Raw genomic sequence first — 24,950 nt, forward strand, 5'->3', positions numbered from 1 at the left:
CACTCCATAGAACAAACATTCCAGCGGGCTGTATGGAATTTTTTCTCCTGCCAATAAAGCTTTATTTCTGGGCATTCCCACCAGATATGAAGAGCTGGCAGTTCCAGGTAAATTACACTCCCTCCAACAGTACTTGGATCTTGATGGATCTATTTTATGCATTCTAACAGGTGTTATCTGCCATCTCATCATGCACTTAAAGTTTACCTCTCTGGACGTTATGTCAGATACCTGTCTATATACTGACGCCAACATCTGCCTCTCCTCCACTTTAATACCCAAATCCGCTTCCCAGTGTCCTATTGCTGGTATACTATCTTGTGTCTCCAATTCCGATAAACAATTGTACACTCTAGACATGCAATGTTTAACACTTTCTTTAGAATTACATAATCTTTCTATGGGTGTTAGAGAATTCTCGTCCCTTATGGGTTTTGGAATTGAAGAGACAAAATGTTGGATCTGTAGATACTCCCATTCCTTTAAATTTTTCCATCTATAGTTCTCAATTATTTCTTGTTTTGACATCAAACTACCCCGTACCTTTATATCTTTTAATTGTGTGTTTTCCATTTGTTTACCCAATTGAGTGCCATTTCCTGAGGTAAAAAAGTGTGTACCCGCTAGTGGGATTAATGGTGAATTATAGACCCATTTCTTCCTCCTATATAGTGCGTCCCATATTTTTAATGTTATTTTCGTGATTTCATGTGCCTTATCTGTGCCCTTACTAAATCTAAATTTTGGCGGAATCCAAATAATTTTTTTTAATTGTGTGCCAGTTAATAATTCTTCAATTTTTACCCATTTTTTTTCAGTGTGAATATTTGTCCATTCCACCATCCTAGCCAACGTGATTGCAGTGTAATATCTATAAATGTCTGGCAAAGCCATCCCCCCATTTTTTTTTTTTTTCCTAGTTAATATGTTATATTTTATCCTCGGTCTTTTATTCTGCCAAATAAATTAAAAAAAAAGTGTTTTTATTATTTTAAAAAAACTATGTGGGATATAAATTGGGAGCATTTGGAGTTTTTTAGGTGATTTTCGGTAAAACCACCATTTTTAGGAGATTGATTCTACCTGTCCATGAGATTTGTCACGTTTTCATTTTACCTAGCACTGTTTTAATATCATTTAATAATGGGATGTAATTCGCGTGGTATAAGTGCTGTACCGTCTTTGTGATTTTGATACCTAGATACGTTAATTCTTTTTTTTCCCATGTAAAAGGGTATTCTTGCTGTAGTGCCATCTCTTCCTTTTTATCCAATCCTATATTTAATATAACCGTTTTAATGGGGTTTGTTTTAAAATTAGAGAGCGCCCCGTACTCTTTTATTTCTTTTATTATACTAGGCATGGATAGTCTTGGCTTGGTTATGTAGAGGAGTATGTCGTCCGCGTACGCCGCCACTTTGTGTTCTTCCCCTCCCCATTTAACACCACTTATATTTACATTATTTCGCATCTTTGCCAGAAATGGTTTCAATGCGATTACATATAACAGGGGCGAAAGTGGACAACCCTGCCTTGTCCCATTTAGCATTTCGAACGCGGACAACATACTCCCATTTACTCCCACTCTAGCTGTCGGTTGTGTATAGAGATTGTTAATCCACTTCATCATCTTTGGGCCTAAACCCATATTCCGGAGGGTTTCTACTATAAAACACCAGTCGATTCTATCGAATGCCTTTTCGGCATCGATAGAAATTAAAATCATTGGGGGTTTCTTTTCCCTATCTTTATCCATTAGAAGAAGGGTCCTCAGACTATTATCTCGTCCCTCCCTACCGGGGACAAATCCTACCTGATCCCTTTTTATTAATTTCGGCATTACGTTTTTTAATCTTGTAGCCAAAAGCTTTGCGTATAACTTAGTGTCTACATTTAACAAGGCTATCGGGCGATAGCTGGAGCAGCAAGAATCGTCCTTACCCGATTTCGGTATGACTGTTATATTTGCCAAAAGAGCCTCTTTCCTCATACTCTCATCTTCACCCAAACTATTCCAAAACTTACACAGTTCAGGAACTAATTGATGATACAATTTTTTCTAATACCTGATTGTAAAACCATCCGGGCCAGGACTTTTCCCGTTTGGTGTTTCTTTTATTACTTTATATATTTCTTCTGGTCTAATTGGCTCCTCTAAGCTTTTGACGCTATCTTCTGGTATTTTCGTTAATGCTGCTTCACTAAGGTAATGCTGAATTTTCTTCTTCCTTTGCTCCTTCTCTACCCCTGATTCTTTACTTCTTATTGAATAAAGTGCTTTATAATATGTTTTAAAGGCCTCTGCGATCTCTGATGATCTGAATTTCACTTCCCCCATGTTCATCTTTAATTTTTTCTATATAATTTAAAGCTTTTTTTCCCCGGGCTATTCTAGCTAAATATTTCCCCGACTTATTTGCCCACAGATATCTTTCTTTAGCTATATTTTTGTACGCTTTCCTCTGTTTTAGCTCTATCAATTCGTCTAGTTGTGCACGCTTCTGGATGATCTCCTTATATATCTTTTTATCTAAGTATCTCTTATGATCTTGTTCTAGCTCACAGAGTGCTTTTTTTAGTTTTTCATATCTTTCTTCACTTTCTTTTTTTTTCCCCGATCCTATACTGATTAACTTCCCACGAATTTGAGCTTTATGAGCTTCCCATAAGGTGGCCCTGGAGACTTCCGTGGTGTCATTTATTTTGAAATATTGTTCTATTTCTGTTTTTATAATACTTTCCACATCTTCCATCTCAATCAACGCCTCATTAAGTCTCCAGGCCCCCCTTACGTGCTCTTTATCTTTCATCCTAATTTTAGCTAACACTGGGGCGTGATCCGATATTGTAATATTGCCTATCTGTACATTTACCAGCAGTTCCAATAAAGCATGGTCTAAGATTATATAATCCAGTCTAGCGTAAGTATCGTGAACCGGGGAATAAAATGTATAGTCGGTTTCCCTTGGGTTACAAGCTCTCCACGCATCTACTAGTTGTTGAGTATGAATTTTTTTTTTTTTTTTAACATTCTATGTTGCTTTATTTCTTGAGGGGAATTCATTGAAGTTCCATCAATTTCAGGGTTCATGGTAAAATTCAAAACCCCTGCTAAGATCACATGGCCATGTTTATAATTCTCTATTCGTTTCAGTATACCATTCAAATATTTTTTTGGGGCCCTGTTGGGACAGTAAATATTGATTAATGTGTATTTTTGTCTAAATAAATTACCCTTTAAAAATAAAAACCTCCCTTCTGGGTCCACCTTCATCTCCTCCAATCTCCATCCGACAGCCCTTGCAAACCCAATAGCCACCCCCCTAGCACCTTTAATAGGGGAATCAGCATAGTACCAGGTAGGATATTTTCCTGTATCAATCCGAGTATTTGAATCTAAAGCTAGATGTGTCTCCTGTAAAAAGACGATATCGGCCTGATAACCCTCTAATTCTTCAAATATATTATACCTTTTCCTTGGAGAGTTCATTCCTCTTACATTATATGTTACTATCTTGAGACCTTCCATCGGGTATTTCTTAAATCTTTCTTCTCTCTTTTATTGGATTCAGGCCAACCCCCTTTTCCACCCCCCTCCCCTTCCCTTCCCAACCTATGATGTAATTTTGACCCTTTGGTCAGGGGTAATTTCTCAGGAACCTCTTTGTTCCTTATACCCATATGGCCCAGAGTGGAGTTCTGTTCGGGCGCGTCACCATCCATCTCGCCTATCACTTGCGAGGTGAATACTAGACATACCCCGAGGACCCCGCTCTCCCTCCCGTCGCCCCTCCATTCCCCCCCCCCCCGTACAAACAAGAAAAAATGGGGGGGGGGACGCGAGGGGAGAGGCCGGCCGAGGACGTATCTCATAATTCCTATTTTTCCCCAATCGTCTTTCAGGACAGCCACCTTTGAGAGACACTGGCTCCTCCCCTCTTAGGAAACACCGCCTTCATTTTCATGATTTAAGCCTCCTCCTCCCTTCGTTCCTCAGTTATGGTGTTTCCTCCGGTGGGGAGACACCGCTAAGGAACCTTAGCTGAATCAGTTGGAGAGACTGAAGCTATCCGAGCGGAGCTCTGGCCCCACTCGGCAGTCCGATCGTCTATCGGTCTACTTTCGGCAGTCCGGCCAGCTGGTAAGCTGAATTTTCGTACTGACCATACACTCTAAACTTTGCTTGGGGAAAGCAGGAAGTTTTTAGAGGCTCATCCCTTCGTTCGCCCAGGAGGGTGCTTCAACGGGATAGGCAGTCCGGTCAGCTGGGGAGCTGAATTTTTGGACTGTCCATACACTCTAAACTTCGCTTGGGGAAAGCAGGAAGTTTTTAGAGGCTCATCCCTTCGTTCGCCCGCAGGAGGGTGCTTCAACGGGATAGGCAGTCCGGTCGGCTGGGGAGCTGAACTCTGTACTGACCTTTTTTACACGCACTCTAATCTTCGCTTGGGGAAAGCAGGAAGTTTTAGGGAGGTCCATCCATTCGTTTTCGCCCAGGAGGGCGCTGCAACAGGACGTCCTAGGTCCCCCTGTGTTTGCAGTCGGCTTGGAGCTGGAGGCCGGACCAGATGACGGGCGACGTCAGTTCTGGTGGGGGCGGACGTCTTCGTTGAACCCGCGTCTTCCGGTTCCGGACACGGACGGAAGGAGGACCAAGCGTTCGGCTGGTGCAGCCTCTCTTCTAAGTTGCACAGGTAGCTTTGGAGGCACGTTCGTACCACTCTTCCTCAACAGGAGAATGTCCGAAGCAGTGGCTTCAGGAGCTCCAGGAGTAACGGCACCAGCCACTCAAAGGTAAAAGCCCTAGCGAGGGGTTCCCTTACCTTACAACCAGTAGCTCCACTGGTGTTTTTTCCCCCTTGGTGGTCGGGGGGAAGGGCAGTGCGTCTGGGATCCAGATGGAGATTGATCCTAGGGAGGGCACTCCCGGTGGTCCTCTTAAGTAGTGCTGGTGTTTCTTTTTTTTAGGATTTTATGCTGCTCTTTTATCTCTGTCTCAGAAGCCTACGGCCACATCACCCTGAATGCGCTCGATATCATCTGATCTCGGATGCTAAGCAGGGTCGGGCCTGGTTAGTACCTGGATGGGAGACCGCCTGGGAATACCAGGTGCCGTAGGGGACATGAGCAAATCTCCCCTTGGTTCTAGGAGGGAGCGTCCTTCATATAGAGCCTCTTTGGGGGAATCCCTGGTTCAGGGCACTTGGTAAAGAGTGTATTGAAGCACCGGATAGCTCAGTCAGACCTTTAACCTAAGGGTTCAGGGTCAGGTCGATGTTTGAGCGCCATCAGGAAACAGAAAAACAAAGAAAAGGCGCCTCTTTTTTCTGTTTCCTATTCAGAGATTGCTTCTCTCCATAAGTGCAGCCATAAGTGTGGAAGATACCCTATTATAGACTTTCTGGTTCCTAAAGATATCTGTTTTTTGCTTGGTCCTGAAGTTCAGAGCGCCCTTACAAACTGCCATCAGGAAACAGGCAGCAGAACACGGTGCATATCTGGCGGCTTCTGTGAAAGTTCCAGTGGCCTCAGCTCCAGAGCACTCTTTCACCAGCACAGCAGAGTGTTCCACCTAACCCGATGGATGTTCCTCCTGCAGGTTAAGGGAGAGTCTAGAGGGTTCCAGAGAGGAAGTTGAGGAAGAAGTTGACAGTGCCGTCTCAGACTCTCAAGGGAATCTGATGGTGAGGGCTTGGGTGGGGAACCCAAAAAGAACCTTACGATGTAAACTTCCCCCTGGATGAAGTGGATAAGCTCTTGGGAGCTATTCATACCACTTTAGGCATACAAGAGAAAAAGAAGGCATTGTCACCCCACGATCAGATGTACTAGGGCCTGGGGGAAGCGGGTGTTCCCGGTTCATGGCGTCTTGATCGATGCCATCAGAAATGGCGGGGTCCCGAAGGAAAACCTTTCTTTTCTTGTGCATTAAAACAAAGGTTTTTTCTTGGGTGGAAGAGGAAGCTCTTGTCTGGAATAAAATCTTCCAGGTTAGAGGCTACCTTTCTTCAGATGTCCAGGCATACTGACCTGTCCTCGGGGACATGGGAATACTTTCAGACCCTATGGTTTGAAATGATGGACTCACTTCTGAAGGATGCATGGGTTTTTTCCTCTTAAGAAAATATCTAAGCCTGCCATAGCGGCCACAGGGGTGGCTCATAATATGAAGTGTCGGCTTAGCCAGATTAATGCATGAAGCAATGACGGCAGAGGAGACTTTCTATCCTCCTTTCCCACGCTGCTTAAGGAGTTGGCATACGCTGCTTCGATTCAATCCAGGCGAATGTATGCAAGATCTTCGGCTCTGACCAACTCAGCCTGGAGGGCCTTAAGGCTGAAGACATGGCAGGGGGTCAAGGCGTCCAATGCAAAAGCTCTGTGTAATCCTTTTTTACTGGAGACCTGCTGTTTTTGGCCAGGTCTTGAAGCAGTGCGAGATCGCACGGCTGATAAGATAAAGGCCGTTTCCGTTAAGAGGAAATATATAAAAAGGGGCCTTCCTCCCCCAGTGGGAGATGATCACCTCCAATTAGTTTGTAATGAGGATCATCAGAAGAGGTTACCGTTTGGAGTTTTTAGAACTCCCCCCTGTTTGAGACTCCTTGTCACTGAGCTGCCAAAATGTGCCCTTCTTTCCTCTTCAGGAGTTAGAGGAACAGGAAGTGGTAATACAGGTCCCAGCAGGATAGATAGGAAGGGCTCCTATTCTCACATTTTTGTGGTTCACAAGCCTTTGGAAAAAGTTCAGGCTCATCCTGAACCTGAAGTGTCTGTGTGTCTTAGTCACCTACAGACGGCTTTCGTTGGTTTTGGTCACTGGGTGAGGGCACCTCCTCCACCAAAACTGTTTCAGGGCATGGATAGTAAGGATGCATACCTGCATATTCCCATCGCAGAGAACCACCAGTGTTTCCTTAGGCTGGCAGTGATAACTTCTGTAGGGGTGCTACACCTTCAGTTCAAAACAGGACAGGGACTCCTGGCTTCCCTTTTGGGCTATCCCTTTCCCCCTCGTATCTTCACCAAAGTGATGGTAGAAGTTCTGGCATTCCTGCGTCTCAGGGGAGTCTCGGTGATCGTGTGTCTTGACGATCTTCTCCTGTTTGTACCTTCTCTGGCGCAGTCGATTTGGGATCCACAGGTAACAAAAGACCTGTTGGTGAGCCTGGGTTGGCCTCTGAACCTAGAGAAACCCAACCTAAATTCCTTACCAGGGGGTCACCTTCCTGGGGTAGGTGCTGGGCTCAACAGAACAAAAGGTCTTCCCTCCTTGGAGAAGATCCAGAAGATAGACAAAGCACTGTTGTTTTCTCCAGGGCAACCGTCAAAAACTCAGGCAGGTTGAGTTTACTGACAGCCACGCTCCTAGCAGTTCAGTGGACGGGGTCATGTTACCGTCCTCTGCAAACTATTTATCTTGAAGGTTTGGGACCACAGTCAGGGGTCTTGGGACTTTTTGGTTTCGGTTCCAACTCAGGTAAAGAGGTCCCTTTGGGAAAGGGAGCACGTTTGTTACAAGACCTAGAATGGAGTTTGCCAGTATCCAGGGTAGTTTCAACCGATACGAATGGCTTAGGTTGGGGTACACACCTAGACTCCTGTTTGGTACAGGGTACCTGGGAGAGGAAGGAATCTAAGAGATCCTCAAATTGGAGGGAGTTGAGAACAGTAGATCTGGTTCTCAGGACCTTTCAGAGAGTTCTCTGGAGACTTCATGTAAGAGTCATGGAAACAATCCCTTGGCAGTGGCTTACGTCGACAGGACGGGGACTCCTGGAGCGGATCCTTATGGGTCCTCAGATGGGCCGAATATTAAAATCCTGTCTTTCCAGTGATCTGTTTGAAAGGAGAGCAAATTCTGATATTAGATTTCCTCAGAGCAACCAGGTTCTCAAGCAGGAGGTTTTTCGAACGGATCACCCAGAGTTGGGGGATTCCTTGGATAGACCTCTTTTTTTCTCAAGGGAAAACGCAAAGGAAGCCATCTCCTGTTCCATGAACAGGGGAGAGGGGAGGTCGGGAGCAGACATACTAAAGCACAGAGTTAGGGTTTCTCTAAGTGCTATGCTTTCTCCCCTCCCGTTCTGATTCCTGCAGGGTCAGGGAAGTTTTCAGGTGGAGATTACTACCTGTTTTCTAATCACACCTCTTGGGCCCAGGAGGCCGTGGTTCTCCATTCTGAAGGGCCTGTCAGTGGAATCCCCCCGGGTTTTCCCGGTCTAAGAGTGTCTCCTTTCCCAGGGTCCAATCTGCGGTCCCCAGGTGGATCCTTGCAGCTTGGCTACTGAGAAGGAATTGCCAAAGGGCAAAGGGGTCTCAGACTGTTTAATAGCCACTCTTCTGAATTAGAAACTCAGACCATTTTCTTGAAGGTATGGAGGCGGTTCAACAGCTGGTGCTCAGAGAACTCCTTCAATGTGCACAGCCTTGTAGCCGTTCTAGAGTTCCTGCAGTCAGGGGCAGATAAAGGTTTAGCCCCATAAACATTAAGGAGTCAGGTTTTCGCTTTTAACGTATTCCTGGAAGGGCATTTAATATCAGACCTTGGTATGGTAAGGTTCTTAGAGCCTTAAGTAGGCAAAGACCAAGCCTTTGGTCGTCCCCTCCCCAGTCGGGGTCGCTCATTAGTTTTACAGGTTCTCACAAAGAACCTTTTCAGCAATTAGAATCTGGCTTGTTATGGTTGATTACTCTCAAAACTGTTTTTTTGTGGCGATCACTACGGCAAGGAAAGTGAGTAAACTCAAAACCCTTTCTGTTAGGGCACTCCCTTTCCAGACCATTCAGTTTTTAAGACCATTCTGGCCTTTTTACCTAATGGTAGTCTCTAATCCTCAGAGAGTCCGAGAGATTATGCTGCCTATTTTTCGTTCAAAACCAGTGAGAGAACAGGAACACATCTTATTGGACGTTAGAAGATGTGTCCTTCATTATTTTGGTGGCACAAAGTCAGTTCAGGAAGTCTGATTTACTTTTAGTGTTACTTCCAAGGGCTAGGAAGGGTTCCAAAGCCTTTAGACGTACGCTAACCAGATGGTTAAGGTCAGCCATTGGGCAGACTTGTGTGGTTGGGGTATTAAAGCCTCCAGTTAGAATTAAAGCACACTCAGCCAGGACAGCGGCAACTCCGCAGACAAAGTGGGCTGGTGCGTCTCCTGAACAGATCTGTAGAGCCGCAACGTGGTTCAAGTTTTCTACGTTCGTGAAGCACTATAGATTGGATCTTCTCTCAGCCAAAGACCAAGCCCTTTGGTCACAAGGTGCTGCAAGCAGTAGGTCCCACCCTAAGACAAGGTACTCGCTTATCCTCTCAAAGGTGGCTGTCCTGAAAGACGATTGGGGAAAAATGGAATTACGTACCGGTAATGTCCTTTTCCAGGAGTCTTTCAGGACAGCACCGGTTCCCACCCACGTTTTTTGCAGATCATCGGGAACTCATCACATGAGACCGTCAGGTAAGACTAAAAGTTTATCTGTTTGACGTGTTCTTGTGTCTCCCCAGTTGGCCGGAGGTACTCTGGAAGAACTGTGGAACGAAGGGAGGAGGAGGCTTAAATCATGAAAATGAAGGCGGTGTTTCCTAAGAGGGGAGGAGCCAGTGTCTCTCAAAGGTGGCTGTCCTGAAAGACTCCTGGAAAAGGACATTACCGGTACGTAATTCCATTTTTTGGCCTAACGGCTCCTTTCAACATTCCCCTCCCTCTCATACCAGAGAGGGGAGAAACTTCACTCACCTCCCGGCCTTCCCCCCCCTCCCCCCTCACCCCGCCACACCCCCACCGCAGGGACCGGGATATCCAATATTTTACAGAATTCTGGTATGTCCTCTATATATCTAAGTCTCCCAGTCCCGTCCGTTCTTCCTGCCAATAAGGCATGCAGGGAAACCCCAGTTATACTGCACCCCCTTCTCCTTCAAAACGGTCAAGAGCGGTTTTAAAGTTCTTCTTTTCATGGTGTCTGGAGATAAATCCTGAAATATCTGTAATTCCTTTCCTTCATATCTAATTGGGGTTTTAACTCTTATATTTTTCCAGAGTAAATTATTGTCCTCTTCGTGCTGGAAACGCACAATTATGTCTCGTGGAATATCTTGCGGGGAGTTGTTTTGGTTTTCTAAGGCGATATAACCTTTCAATGTTTATTGTGTTGGTTATTTGTTCATCAAAGGGTTACATATCCTTTTTATTATTTCTGTCAAATCTTCTTGCTGTTCATTGTCCGGGACACCACGAATTCTTATATTTTTCTTTCTTTCCCTGTTTTCCTGATCCTCCATTTTATAAGCTTGCTTTTGTTGTCCTTTTTTTAAAATAATTATTTCAGCTTCTAATTTCTTTATTATGTTTGCTTCCTTCTCAACTTTTTTTTCCATTTCTTCAACACGGTCCAAGACGTGCGCAAGATTCTTATGTACTCTGTTCATTTCCTTTTTCATGGAATTTTCCAGTGCGGCAAACATTGAAATTATTTCTATTTTTGTGGGTAATGCTGTGGGGTTTTCTTCCTGTAACAATTGCAAGTGTGTGGTCTGTATTTCCTCAATTTCATGTATCGGGTCGACCGATTGATCCATCTCCCCCTCCAGCGCCATCTCCTGGGCTTGCGGGGGGTTATCTTGGGGTTGTTGTTTCTTTTTATCCCTCCTTTCTTTTTCCCTTTTATCTTTACTTTCTGCTTGAGTGCTTCTTGTTTGCAGTTGCTTTTCTTGTGTTTGTGGTCTCTCTGCGCCCCCCAATGGCGTAACAAATTTATTCATGGGGCCAGGACTTACTATCAGGCTCCGTCGGGGTGATTTAGGGATTGTCCCGGTCTTAGACATCTTCCCCTTCATTTTCTGGATTTTTTTTTTTCATCCGATTGACCCCCTAAGATATTATACCGCGCCACCGGCGCTGTTTATTTAGTTATAGTCTTTGGGATACTTTGTATCTATTAACGGGCCTCAGCCCAAGTCTCGTATGTCACCGCAGGAACTATTTTCCAAAGAAATTTTAGCCCGATTGTTTCCTGCCACGTTGAAACAACCCAATTAATATCGACCCAATGTCCGCCTGCTATGGGGTTTCCACCCGGCAACTATCCCTCCTTTAATCTTAGATGGTATGTTAAACACGCAGTCACTTGTGTCGCTTATACCAAAGCTGTTGTTAGGCTGCTTGCAGCCGTTCTTTTAAATAAAAAGACAAAAGGGAGTGTCATACAAAAAGGAAGCAAAATAAACACCGGTCCAGTGTCGCTCCTTGCCCCATTCAGCATCAATTGCGTTCACATCACAAGAAAATTTTTTCCAAAAGAAAAAAAAAAAAATTCTTGGATGCATCACTGAGATTATCAGTTCAAGACTCCACAGACACAGCACATCTCAAAAAGGGGGTCAATCTCTGTTATCACATAGTTTTTATTGCATTTAAACTGAAGCTATTCATACGCCTTTAACCGTTGAGATAAGCATTCAAATACGGAGGAAAACAAAATAATTTTTCAGTGCCTCGCTGCTTCTTTCTACTCCACAATTTAGACGATTTTTTCCTCTCTCATCCTCTGCCTGGAGTTCCTTTGTAACAGTCTTTCAGATATATGTATAATTATAATTCCATACCTGCTCCTGTAGTTTTCAGGCTCAACTCAAACAAACATTCAATGCAATAGAAGGGCTCCTCTAGCTGATGTCTCCTTCCTTCACCGCCAGAGGGCGCCCAGCACCAGCGTATCCTTCCTATTCAGCTCCGCTCGAGACTCTGTGCCTGTACCGTCCCACCTCGTAGCAGGCTCGGCAGTGCTCGCCGCGGACCTCCGACAGCACAGGAACGGCGTCCACCTCCACACCAGCCCAGAGCGGGACAGCACGCCGCACAAACTCCGTGCACCCCAAGGTAAGGAACAGTAGAGGAGCGGTGGGGGAGCGGGGGCAAGCTATCGCAGCTCAGCCCTTGCAGTTCTCAGGCCCGGCATAGCTGCTATCTCGGGGCAGCACGGAGGGAGGTGCGGTCCACGTTCGCACACCTAGGTGTGGAGACGCACCTTCTCGAGTCTCCTCCCCCTCATCAGCCTGAATTCCTTGTTCCTTCATCTTAGTTCAGATTAATCATAATTGGTGTTTTTTAGATTTTTTTAGCATATTTTTCTTCTTTTCTATTATTTTTGTTTACCAATATTAATATCAATTTATTTTTGGAATGTTCGTTTATTATTAGGTCATTATATATGGATAGTTAATATTGTAGTAGTTCTCTTTAATTATACTGTTATTAATTGTATGCTATCAAATGTGTAGAAAAATGAAGCTTATTTTGATGTGTTAGTTATACAGAATATTTACTTTACCCTATTTGTATTTTATGATCAGGACAACATGCAGGATAACTGGTTAAAGCATGATCATTTATCATTTTTCCTTCAGCAACATTGATACTGCCATATATATATTGTTATATGTATGAGATTTAGCCTCATATCTGTTCTTGCATGGGGCCATTTTATTTTATTTAATCTTCGTACTGTGAATCAGTTAATTGGAGACTCCCATAACATGGCCGCTGCTTGTTTATATTAATGCTGGACCACAGTAGATTGACTGAGGACTCCAGAAATATGGCTGATGTAAGGTTGCTAATATTGATGATACTGCAGCTCCCTCTAGTACCCCTCTCATATGATACAAAAACCTTCCTGTGTGGGCAACGCTATTCCAATTGCCCCAATGACGATGTATCATACGCGCAAAGGTACATCGGTCGACAGGAGATAACGGTGATGTTAGTATGCCTACCTGGGCGCAAGGCACTGTTTTTCCTGAATACTTGTAATCTTACGGTTTCTTGTACCATATTTGCCTGTGAGAATATCATTGAGTTGCATTACTGTGGAGAGGAGGAGACACATTCAAGTGGGTGAGCTTCACATTTGATTTGCCTGCTGAGTCATTCCTTTTGGGGATATTTATCCATTGATGCATTTCTGACCTGCAAGGGTCACATATTTCTGGTAAGGAGCTTATTCTTGCGTGTGGGATTGGAGCACATTTTGGGTGCTATAGCATGGAGATCATTATGGATCTTTGAGTGGAACGTCGCTTCTCTTTCGTTCACTGACTGACACAGCTCCATTATTCTTGACCATTGGGTTGTTACGCCACCTTCAGGAGAGGACTAGGCAGAACATGTTATACATGTTCTGCCTAGGGGACGGTCCTTCCAGTAACATCCTCTCAGCCTGCTTCCTGCAGCTTCAGTTTTTTTTCTGCCTAGTGAAGGAGATGGACCTAGGAACCCTGCAGGCCCATCGGCCCGTGGATTTTTTTCTGCAGAAGCCTTTTGTGCAAGATTAAGATCCTGTGATCTGCTATAAACAGCCGGCTGGGTGACAGGCTTGATACCCTTATCCTTGTAGTCTCCCCAGCCTGGCCAGCAAGTGTATGCAGACCAGAGTTCTGCGCTGGGTCATCCACGACATGCCTCTCAGGCTCCAGGGGCGGCCAGTGAGCGCAATGTTTCGGGGCACACATATGACTGGGCTACTGATGTCTGCGTCACAATGGGCCGGACCAGCAGCCGCCCCGTACTGATCAAAGAGTGGGTCTGTGATAGAATGTCCCCAGCTCGTTGGGAATGGTAAGTACAGCTCTCCCTGCCTCGGTGGGGCTGAGCAGCTGGGCATTCCCTGAGAGGTCGATTTGGGGGTCCCTCTCCTCCCTCTCTTCTCTCCCTGTCCCTATCTTCCCTCCCCATGGGGGATACTGTATGGGCTGCTAAGCGGTGTGTGTGCCGCATAGATAGGGGCCCCCGGGGGGAGGGAGCTCTCACTTTGGGCAGGGGGCTGCACTGGATGGCTGTGCCCTGGGTGTCTGTTGTCTCTCCCCTGGGTGTCTGGAGGTCTGTTCATGCTGATCGCTGTAGTGCTGTCTGCCGCCGTTTTCTCTGCCTTTTTCACTGTCCCTCTCTGTATACAGTTATTTGGCGGCCATGTTTGGTGTGACCATGGTCAGGAACAATTTGGGGCCCCTCAGTATGCAGCAACAAGGAGGGTGGGACTATACACCTGTCCCCAACAGCTGGGAGACAGGGTGGGTCAGCATGGCTTCAGAAACTGATGTTTCTTCCCCTTAACTCCCTGCAATGCAACCGGCTCGCCTGCAAACGTTCATTGCCAGGGTGGAGGTGGTGTGCGGGCGCAAAGGTGGTAGAAAGTGGCCCCTACTTCCCCATCCTCCGGGGAGATCGCTGACGCAGACTCGGGGCCCCCCAGTGACTGGTGGCCCCTGCTCTGTCGTTTTAAATGACACTGACCAGGACCGATCGGACAGTGAGGATGAGTCCCCGTCCGGGTCTGCGCAAGAAAAGCACTAGTTGTAGCATTTATTACAGCTGTGCGTGATACCCTGAAGATCAGGATATAGCAGGTCCTTCTGCTGCAGTAACTGTCCCTTTTGGATCCCGTAAGCCAGCCCATACACCTAAGGTGTTTCCGTTTCTGACTTATTTCAATAAGTTCATTTACAGGAATGGGGGCGACTTTTTTGGGTCCCAAAACTCCAATGAGGAGAGCCTTAAAATGGAAGTAAACCCTTCCAAACAACTTTGACCTACAGGTAAGCCTAGATTAAGGCTTACCTGTAGGTCCAAGTAATATCTCCTAAACCTATATGGTTTAGGAGATATTTGCCCGAAAATGGGCACCGCTGTCTACGGCGCATGCGCCGTAGACAGCGGCGCGCATGCGCACTAAATGCGGCAAGTCCAAGAATGGATTTGCCAAATTTGTCGACTCCCGTGCGCATGCGCGGGAGTGACGTCATGGCGGCCTCGCCGTATGACAGCGGCGGAGCTGCGAGGCGCGACTCCCGTGCGCATGCGCGGGAGTGACGTCATCGCGGCTTCGCCGCTGTCATTGGTCGGAGCTGCGAGACGCCACCAGCAAGATGGACACGGCGGACTACAGGGATCAGCGGCGACTTCGCTGGCTCCTGTGTCAGGTAAGTGACACATAATGAGCTACTATGCGATGCATAGTAGTCCATTATGCTTTACCTTTGCAGGGAAAAAAAGAGGAAGTAAACCCATCAGGGTTTACTTCCTCTTTAATAAATAATGGTCGGCGACCCCCCAGTATCCAGGTTAAATAAAAGTAACCACGATCCCAGTAGAAGGGGCTCCTGTGTTTAAGGACCCCACGGGCAGGAACCGAGGCAGTGGACCGTTCCTTATTTATGGTTGGGGGGTCAGCAATACGACCAATACTGACCACAGCACTTGTGTCACGGAGACTTACTGAATGAGCAAAACTTTTGCACTGCGAATTGGAGCAACAGCTGGCTACTTGCGTCTGCGTGGAACTAGCAGACCAGTTAGTGCATGGTCTTAAGTATGTTTGGAACGTGGTTCTGGATACGCTTCCTCTGCTATCCAGGATTTCAGTGTCAGCAATGGTGCTAAGGCGCCTAATTTGGCTGAAATGCTGGTCGGCGGACCAGGCATTTGAAAAAGCCTTGACGGATCTACCCTTCCTCTTTGGAGCCTCGTTGGATGACATTATTAAAGCGGAGCTCCACCCTAAAGTGGAACTTCCACTCATTGGAACTTCCCCCCCCTCCGGTGCCACAATTGGCACCTTTCAGGGGGGAGGGGGGTGCAGATACCTGTATAGTACAGGTATTTGCACCCACTTGCGGCATAGATAGCCGCAGATTCTGCGGGTATTTACACCACTTCCTGCGGGTCCCTCGCTGTCTGCTGGGAAACACACAGATCCCAGAGACAGCAGGAACCATCCTTATTGCGCAGCGCGATTCGCGCATGCGCAGTAGGGGATCGGGAAGTGAAGCCGCAAGGCTTCACTTCCTGTTTCCCATGCCGAAGATGGCGCCGCCCGCACCCGAGAGCCGATCTAGAGATCGGCTTCGGGTGCCGACATCGCGGGCGCGCGGGGCGGGTGAGTGTCCATATTTTAAAAGTCAGCAGCTGCAGTATTTGTAGCTACTGACTTTTAAAAACAAAAAACGGCGGAACTCCCGCTTTAAGAATGTCACAGGTGGGAAGAGTACCTTGCTCCCACAGGCCAGGAAGACTAAGGAGCCACGCCGCAGGCAAAGGCCCTCATTTTCCATTCGAGTTTTTTTTTTTCGTCTGTCCGGGACTTCAGCTAAACGCTCCCAGTCCAACAGAACGACCCTTGGGGACAAAAGTGTCCCTGGAACCACAAGCCTGTGAGAAAAAGTGCTAACGCATGAAGGTTTCCCCCGCCCGTCATACGGGGGGGGGGCGTCTTTGGGAGTTTGCAGCCCGGTGGGCCTCTCCGGCTATCTGAACAATGGGTCTGCAAACTGATTTCCTTGGCTACAAAATAGAATTTCTCTCATGGGGGCAGTATGGGATCTGCTAAGCCATAGGGTGATAGTGCCTGTTCCGGTGTCAGAAAGGTGTCAAGGGTTCTACTCCAATCTGTTTTTAGTTCTCAAGGAAGGGGTACATCCAATCTTGGACCTAAAAGCCTCAATTGCTTTGTTTAAGTACAGAGGCTCAGTGGTCCCTGCACTCCATCAAGGGGACTCCCTGGCGTCTTTGGACATCCAGGATGCATACCTGCACATACCGATATGCCTCAGGCATCGGAGGGTTCTGCGAAATGCAGTCGGGGAAGCCCACTACCAGTTTGTGGCTCTCCAATTTTGGCTTGGCTTCAGCACCCCGAGTCCTTACTCTAAGGTATTGACTTCAATTTTGGCGTTGTTGAGACAACGGGGTATCGCAATCGTAAGTTACTGGGACGACCTCCCTCTGAGAGCAGCTTCCACCTCCGAATTAAAGGAGGATCTGGCGATCACTATGCAAACCCTGCAGGTATTTCGGTGGCTGTTGAACCTAAAAAAGTCTGCTCATACCGATTCAGCGCTGGACTCCATGGAAGCAAGAGTTTTTTCCCTTCAGACGAACTCCAGACTCTCAGAGCCGCGGTAAAACTATCGCTGAACCGCAGGTGGACGTCGCTGCTTTTCTGCATGCGCGTTCTGGGCCTCATGTTGACCTCCCTCGAGGCGGTACCGTACACCCACTTTCACACCAGAGTCTTGTAGGAGATATTGACACAATGGGACATATCTCTGTTATCCCTGGATCGGCAGATTCAGATGATCCAGTCAGTCAGTCAGGGACTCCCTGCTTTGGTGGCTGAGGTCCCCGGGACTTCGGTCCGGGAAGTCTTTCCTACCTCTGCATTGGACTGTGATCACAACAGACGCCAGCCTGACCGGCTGGAGTGGAGTACTGGGAGTACAGAAGACCCAGGGTCTCTGGTCGGGTGAGGAACCCAAGTTGCCGATCAATATGCTTGAACTCCGAGCGATCAAGCTTTGCCTCTCCACATAGTCAATGAGACTACGAGGGCGTCCGATCAGAATCCAGTCAGACAACACCACGGCGGTGGCATATGTCAACCATCAAGGAGAAACCAGAAGCTCAGCTGCAGCACGGGAGGTTGCTCACATCCTTCAGTGGACAGAGCGACAGATACCGGCCTTGTCGGCCATTTACATCCCGGGATTAAAAACTGGCAGGCGGACTACCTAAGTCGCCAGATGCTGGGCCCAGAAGAATGGCCGTTGCATCCAGAGATGTTCAGGCTACTGGCCTGCGGTGGGGCACACCAGATGTGGATCTCCTGGCTTCCCATCTCAATCGGAAGGGGCCGAGATTCGCATCCAGGATAAGAGATCCTTGGACAGATGCGTCAATTGCGCTGGTGGCTCCTTGGGATCAGTACTGACTGATTTACGACTTTCCTCCGCAAAAGCTACAGCCACGTCTGCTCTGCAGAGTGGAGGCCGAGGGGGTTCCAGTATTACTAATGCCCTGGATTGTCCTTGGCGTCCCTGACACGCCGACCTAGTATGCCTGGTTGCGAAGGCTCCCTGGGAACTGCCATTGCGAGAGGACCTTCTGTGTCAAGGTCCGATTCTCCATCTTGTTTTACCGGTATGGCTGTTGAGAGCCAGATGCTAAGGTATGAGGCCTATCGGACTCTGTGAACTCAACTATGTTGAGCGCACAGAAATCTTCTTCTCGGAAGGTATACCATCATACCTGGAAGGCATACATCTCTATGTGTGAGGAGAAAGGATAGCATCCGTGCACCTATTCAGTTTCCAGGATTCTGCTGTTTCTACAGCGAGGAGTAGACCAGAAGTTGGCTGTAAGCACCATTAAAGGACCAATATCAGCCTTGGTTGTCTTTTTTTCCACGACCCCTGGCGTCTCACTTTCTAGTGAGCACTGTTTTTCAGGGGGTCCGACTTGTAGTTCCTCCGGTGCGTCCACCGGTACCCCCATGGGATCTGAACCTGGTGTTATTGGTGCTTCAGAAACTGCCGTTTGAGAACATCAGAGGAATTCCCTTGTTATCTCTCAGAAAATGGTCTTTCTAGTGACCATTACATCAGCCAGGAGGGTTTTCGGAACTGGCGGCCTTGTCTTGCAAGTCGCCCTATGTGGTTACCCGTAAGGATAAGGTGGTGTTGCGTCCACAACCTTCTTTTCTGCCGAAGGTGGTTTCGGCATTCCACATCAATGAAGATATTGTGTTACCATCTCTGTGTCCTAAACTGACACATCCTAAGAGGTGGCCCTTCATTCCCTGGACGTGGTCAGGTCTATAAGGATATATTTGTCTGCCACGGCTCCCCTTCGGGAGTTAGATCTCTGTTTGTTTCGGTAGCTGGTCTGAAAAAGAGATATGGCATTCTCGTCGACCATTTCCAGGTGGATCAGAGAGATGTGGTACAGGCCTATGCCTTGAAGGGGCAGGTGCCCCCCTTTCCTGCCATGACCCATTCCACCAGGACAATTGGGGCCTCTCGGCTTCCAACATAGTGTCAGTCGCTCTGGTGTGTAGGCGGCGATTTAGTTTTCTGTTCACACTTTTTCCAAATTCTACAGAGTGGATGTAAGCGCATCGTCTGTCTGCTTGGCTGAAAAGTTTACGGGTGGCCGTGTAATGTTGCAATTCTGCACTACTTTTTCTGTTTAAAGAAAATACAGTTGCCTTTGAGTATAATGCACTGTTGCATTGTTACCACAAGTTCTGATGCAGTTAGATAAGGTGGTGACTCCCTTGTTAGGGAGCACTTCTGATTGGGGGTGAAGTTCCACCCCTCGTTATGATACTGCTTGGGGACGTCCCAATGGTCAAGAATAAAGGATCTGTGTCAGTCAGTGAACGAAAGAGAAAATATGATTTTTTTAATCACCGTAAAATCCTTCTCTCTGAAGTTCGCTGACTGACACATCACCTTCCCCTCATATTGATTTACGTTATACTGCTTGTTGACGTACTAAAGCTGCAAGAAGCAGGCTGAGGGGATGTTACTTGAGGGACTGCCCCCTGGGCAGAACTGTAAAGTTCTGTTTTTCACATGTATAACATGTTCTGCCTAGTCCTCTCCTGAAGGTAGTGTAACAACCCAATGGTCAAGAATAAAGGAGCTGTGTCAGTCAGTGAACTTCAGAGAAAAGGATTTTACGGCGAGTAGAAAAATCCTATTTTTTCTTCTATGGACATTGTGAATGTTATCACTTATCATTTATGGCACATTGTACTTTATATGATTGCAAACAAGCAATTGGTGGCTAATGATATATATATAATTTGAATTATTTGAAATTAGTGTTTTTGAAGCACTTTACACTTTATATCTACATGAATTATACTACTTTATTTTTTGCAATGTATTCTATTATGCACATATAGACAGTGCAGCAATTTCTTTATAGTGTTTTGTAAATACATTCTTTGCTCGGCTCTGCTCTCTGCTCTCCTTCTGGATCTAAAGTAGGGGTCTCAAACTAGCAGTCCTCCAGCTGTTGCAAAACTTCAAGTCCCATGAGGCATTACAAGCATGACACCCACAGGCAGAGGCATGATGGGACTTGTAGTTTTGCGACAGCTGGGGGTCCCACCAGTTTGAGACTCTTGATCTAAGGAGTACGGTGGGAGGAGCTAAGATTCCCCTCTGACGTATGCCAGCTAGCAGAGGGAGGTTTTGTGACCACACAGCAGACCTGGGCAAAAAATTTATTTAGCTTTATGTGACAGACCTAGCTGGGACGGAGGCTTTTGGAGAGTACTGAATGCTAGCCTCTTGCGTTCCGATTTTGGGCCATGGATTTTAAGGAAAAAATACTCTTTGCGAGGGGTATGACTGGGGACCTTGATGAAATGTTACTTTGGATTTAAGTCCATGTTCCCCCCAAAACACACAGATTGTGGGAATCCTGTATATGCCATATTACAGTGATGGTTTCATAATGTTGAGGCTCATAAAAGGTGCTGATGTCATCAACTCCAGCCACCTGTCTGTCTGTTGTCTGCTAGAATGTGTTTATTATAAGTCTAGTATGGGATCTAAGAGTCATTAGATCCCCATTGTAGTTTGTGTTAATTAACTCTGCTATTGTGTGAAGAAGAGTAATGTGTTGATTTGTAATAATGTTGATTGTGTCTTCTGAGCTACAAGATGGCAAGTCTGGCCTAAAGGTCATGCCTCTGAGTCATCTAGGCTGTCTAAAGGGATTCGTTAATTGGCTCATGTTTTGGTTTCTGGTCACAGGTGTATTTGCAGAGTAATATGAGCAGGTATGCCTGTATTCCTTTTCAATAAAATTAGATTCCTGCTTGACCCTCAATACAGAGCCTCATACATGGGGGACAATTATTCCTATGGATTTCTTATTTGGCTGATTGGAGTGTTTGGTAGCTACCTTTTGTGTTCAGGAATAGAATGTCCTAAACGACTTTCACCCCTTTCATACTCAGGGTGTCGTTACACTTTATAATTAAAAAAAAAATACAAACACTGTACTTGGTATGTTCCTGAAGAGAGGATAACAATTATATAACAGATGTTGTTTTACAACCACTTTTCCACAGAAGAGGAGCAGCAGAATACGCAATCGAAGGGAGGGGTGGGAAGGAGATTGGCTTTGCAGTTCACACACTGACTACGGCACTGACAGAGGGGGGGGATGCAGAGATGCTGATGATTACCCAGTAGGATGAAGGAGGCATGTAATCTGACCACGCTATCAGTACACAAGGGAAGACTGGAACAGGCAAGATCAAAAAAGTATTGTACAACATGAAGACAAATGACGTATGCTACAGTGCTGCACATAAATAAGTACACCCCAACAGATTTGTCATAAAACCTTTACTTTAATTTCAGAATCAATATTTTCTATGGGTCACTGTGCTACAAAAATGAAGACAATTGATCCCAACCAAAATGTGTTAATTTGCACTCACAAAAACTTATTTTTCCTAACAAATTCATTCAATATCATGTTACAAAAATGAATACACCCCAATGAAAGTCTTAGGAGCAAAGCAAAGTTTTAGACAACTAAATCCTGTATTTGAATTCTTGTTAATTACAGGTGTCCAGCAGACAGTTTATTATAAAAGGGCGTTACTTGACAAAGAAAACCCCTTCCCATTTCATGTTGTCGGCAATGGCGCCACATGTCACAAGGCCTAAGAAAGAACATTATTTCTTTACACAAGAAAGGTGAAGGCTGCAAGAAGATCAGCAATGCTTTACTTATCAGTCAGAATACTGTAGCAAACATGATACAAACATTTAACAAAGGTGGAACTGCTATGATCTTGCAGAGACATCGCTGGACCCTGGGACAGGTGAGTGTCCATTTATTAAAAGTCAGCAGCTGTAGTATTTATAGCTGCTGGCTTTTAATTTTTTTTGTAGGTGGAATCCCTCTTTAATACAATGCCATTATTATCTTGTATTTTTAACCTCAAGGAGGTTGGTTGGTGTTTTGGTGTCCCTTGTTAATTTGACATTGTATTTAGAAAATGTACCTGCCTACTCATAAACTATCCTTTTTGAAGTAAAACACATAGGGAAGTATTTGTGAAAAATAAATGGCCTTTTATTCTGGGTAATAAGAAAATAAAGAGGAAGGCAACGCTGGAGAAACTGGTGAAATTTGCACCCCAGGGCACACATCAATTATTTTACAGTCAAAATTGGTGGCCTGAGGAGTCCTTATAATAGTGAGCACAATCCGATCCCGGGGAGATCGGGAACAGCAGCAAATGACTTATCTGTACCCAGGCTGTGATCATACAACAGCATGCATCTTTTGTCAGACCAGTCTTAACCCAGGCCATCACTCGCGTGGCTTTGGCTTGTGAGTTTGCCCCTTAACCCCTTATTTAGGGATTGTAAGATGACTTCCTCACATAAGAGGCATTGACCCTCCTCCATTTCCAGCATTTTGCAGGCTGTCATGCGGGCATAGTCCTCTTGAATAAATAAATAAATAAAGTCGCGCTATGGAAAAACCAAAACAAAACTAGATCTCCAATGTGATAGAAATATAAAAAAGTTAATAAATAAAAAGTGGAGAAAGGAAAGAGAATATACTGGGTTAGAGCTGCCTGTGCCTGAAGCCCTCACTTCCTTAATAGGGAGGAGAGGGAAATGAAAAGTGTAGAATAAAAAGGTTATGGCGCTAAACCCTATCGGTGATGTGATAGGTTAACCTATCAAAACCTGGTGTTTAATGTTGTTATATAAAAAGAAAAAACTGTTGGCAGTAGCGTGCAAACAATAATTTTATCCTAATTGAAAAATGTGTGTGTGGTTAATGTGGAATCAACATTCGTGTTCCATCATAATTATAATCAAAGTGGATATTAAGTTATCTTATACGTATCAGCCTACTATGGGTGGGTACTAAAAACATGTAAACATTCATTTAGGTGTGCAAAATGGTGAAAATGTTGTTTGCATTCAGCAATGTGCTAGTTCAGAACAGACTGTGCAAACATGTGCAAAATATGTGCAAAAAACAACTAAGGATCAGAACAACCAGGGATCAGAAATATATTCAACCAATAATCGCATGAAGACGCAAAAATATGTGCAAAAAAAAAAAAGGGATGTGCAAAAAAAAGGAAACAACTAAGGATCAGAACAACCAGGGATCAGAAATATATTCAACCAATAATCGCATGAGGACGCATCTATGTCCAATGTAAGTCCAAAATTAATGTTTGGCTTAATGATACTGCCTCTTCAGATTATTGTTGTAATTGATGCATAAAGTCAATAGGGAATATTTGATTCACTCGTGCAAATGGTGCGGGTTTTCAATTAGAGAACTTCATCCCCGGTGCGCCACTCAGTGCTATAGTATGTGAATGCTCTCACCAGAGTTAATGCCCCTTATGGGGCTGGATGGACCTTCACAATGTAAGCCACTGTGCCGCTCTCTGGCTGCTGCTGGTGCGCTGGGTGAAGCTTCGTTATTCCGTCCGTATGGTATCCAACGTTAATTCAGTGGATGAGTCCAGTCTCGGCACTAATGGTACGTTCAGGTCACCACCCAGGATCAAGTTATGAGTACCGAAAACACGGAGGCGGGATGCCACGGAGGAGAGAAATCGGTGCTGGTTCTGTTCCCAAGCTGGCACTCACACACACATAGCCCACTGTTCTGTCTCCAAGGCCGTCTGACCTGTCAGCACATGACGTATAAGATAACTTAATATCCACTTTGATTATAATTATGATGGAACACGAATGTTGATTCCACATTAACCACACACACATTTTTCAATTAGGATAAAATTATTGTTTGCACGCTACTGTCAACAGTTTTTTCTTTTTATATAACAAAATTAAACACCAGGTTTTGATAGGTTAACCTATCACATCACCGATAGGGTTTAGCGCCATAGTCCTCTTGAAGACTGGGGGGGTTTCTGAGGACCGCAGTAGCCTTCATAAATAGGCCACATGCTGCCTCCTCCAGGTTTCTCCTCTTCCTGGCACTTTTTTGTGGAAGGCCGAGGGGAGGCACCTGGGATTCGGGGAGGCTACTGGGCCTGGCCACCTCCTGGCTGCCACTTTCCACGGCCTGGCTGAGGCTTTCCTGTGTATGAAAAAGGGACCTAGTTTTCATTTTTGGTTCATCAATCACACACAATTTTCAGCTCATGGCTGTTGCAAATTGAATGTTAACCACTTGAGACCCGCACTACGTCTATTGACGTCATGGGGTTTCGGTGGTTATATCGAAATGATGCCTGAGGCCACAGACATCATTCAGATATTGCCGTTTTCAGCCGGCGATTCAGCCGGTGTTGTAAAATTTCATGCGACCCGTGATTTTCGCTCACCCCGTCACTTCCGGTGAGGCTACGTCATTCGCACAGCTGACGGCGGGCCTTTACTGCGCATGTGTCAATCCCCTGCCCTTAACAGCGCATGCGCTGTAGATTTATTCTCACGGTGGAGAAAAATTATAGCCTCGAGTGGGCGGAGACTTGCGGGTGGGCGGGCGGAGCTGAACAGATGGTGAGAACGTCCCCGCCCACCCCAAGATTTTCTTCACTGGTGAAGAAAAATCATGGCTTCAAGCTGTGAACAACAAGGCTCAGCGGTCCTACGCAAGAAACACACCAATTTTGGCCACAATGAATATACATAGTAGGAGAGCCACTATATGCACTTACTATAAGATTTTTTTTTTTTTTTTTTACCACTGCCTGTTTTTGATCTTATAATATGTGACCCCACAGTGCAGAATATGGAGGCCGGTGACCCCACACCCCAGAATATGGAGGCCGGTGACCCCACACCCCAGAATATGGAGGCCAGTGACCCCATACCCCAGAATATGGAGGCCGGCTCCAGCGGTGACCCCACAGTGCACAATATGGGGGCCGGTGACCCCACAGTGCAGAATATGGAGGCCGGTGACCCCACACCCCAGAATATGGAGGCCAGTGACCCCACACCCCAGAATATGGAGGCCAGCTCCACCGGTGACCCCACACCCCAGAATATGGAGGCCAGTGACCCCACACCCCAGAATATGGAGGCTGGCTCCAGCGGTGACCCCACAGTGCACAATATGGGGGCCGGTGAC

The 24,950-nt window shown here is 46.0% G+C and overlaps 1 protein-coding gene and 1 pseudogene across 3 annotated transcripts in view; both read left to right on the forward strand.

The window, feature by feature from the left end:
- Positions 1 to 24,950, forward strand: part of SH3GL1 (SH3 domain containing GRB2 like 1, endophilin A2) — a 565,510-nt gene that overhangs the window by 461,213 nt on the left and 79,347 nt on the right. The window lies entirely within an intron of this gene.
- Positions 5,003 to 5,121, forward strand: LOC143977845 (5S ribosomal RNA; annotated as a pseudogene).

Source organism: Lithobates pipiens, unplaced genomic scaffold (assembly GCF_037356315.1).
Source record: "Lithobates pipiens isolate NorthernLeopardFrog02 unplaced genomic scaffold, aLitPip1_a1.2 Scaffold_13, whole genome shotgun sequence".
NCBI lineage: Eukaryota > Metazoa > Chordata > Amphibia > Anura > Ranidae > Lithobates > Lithobates pipiens.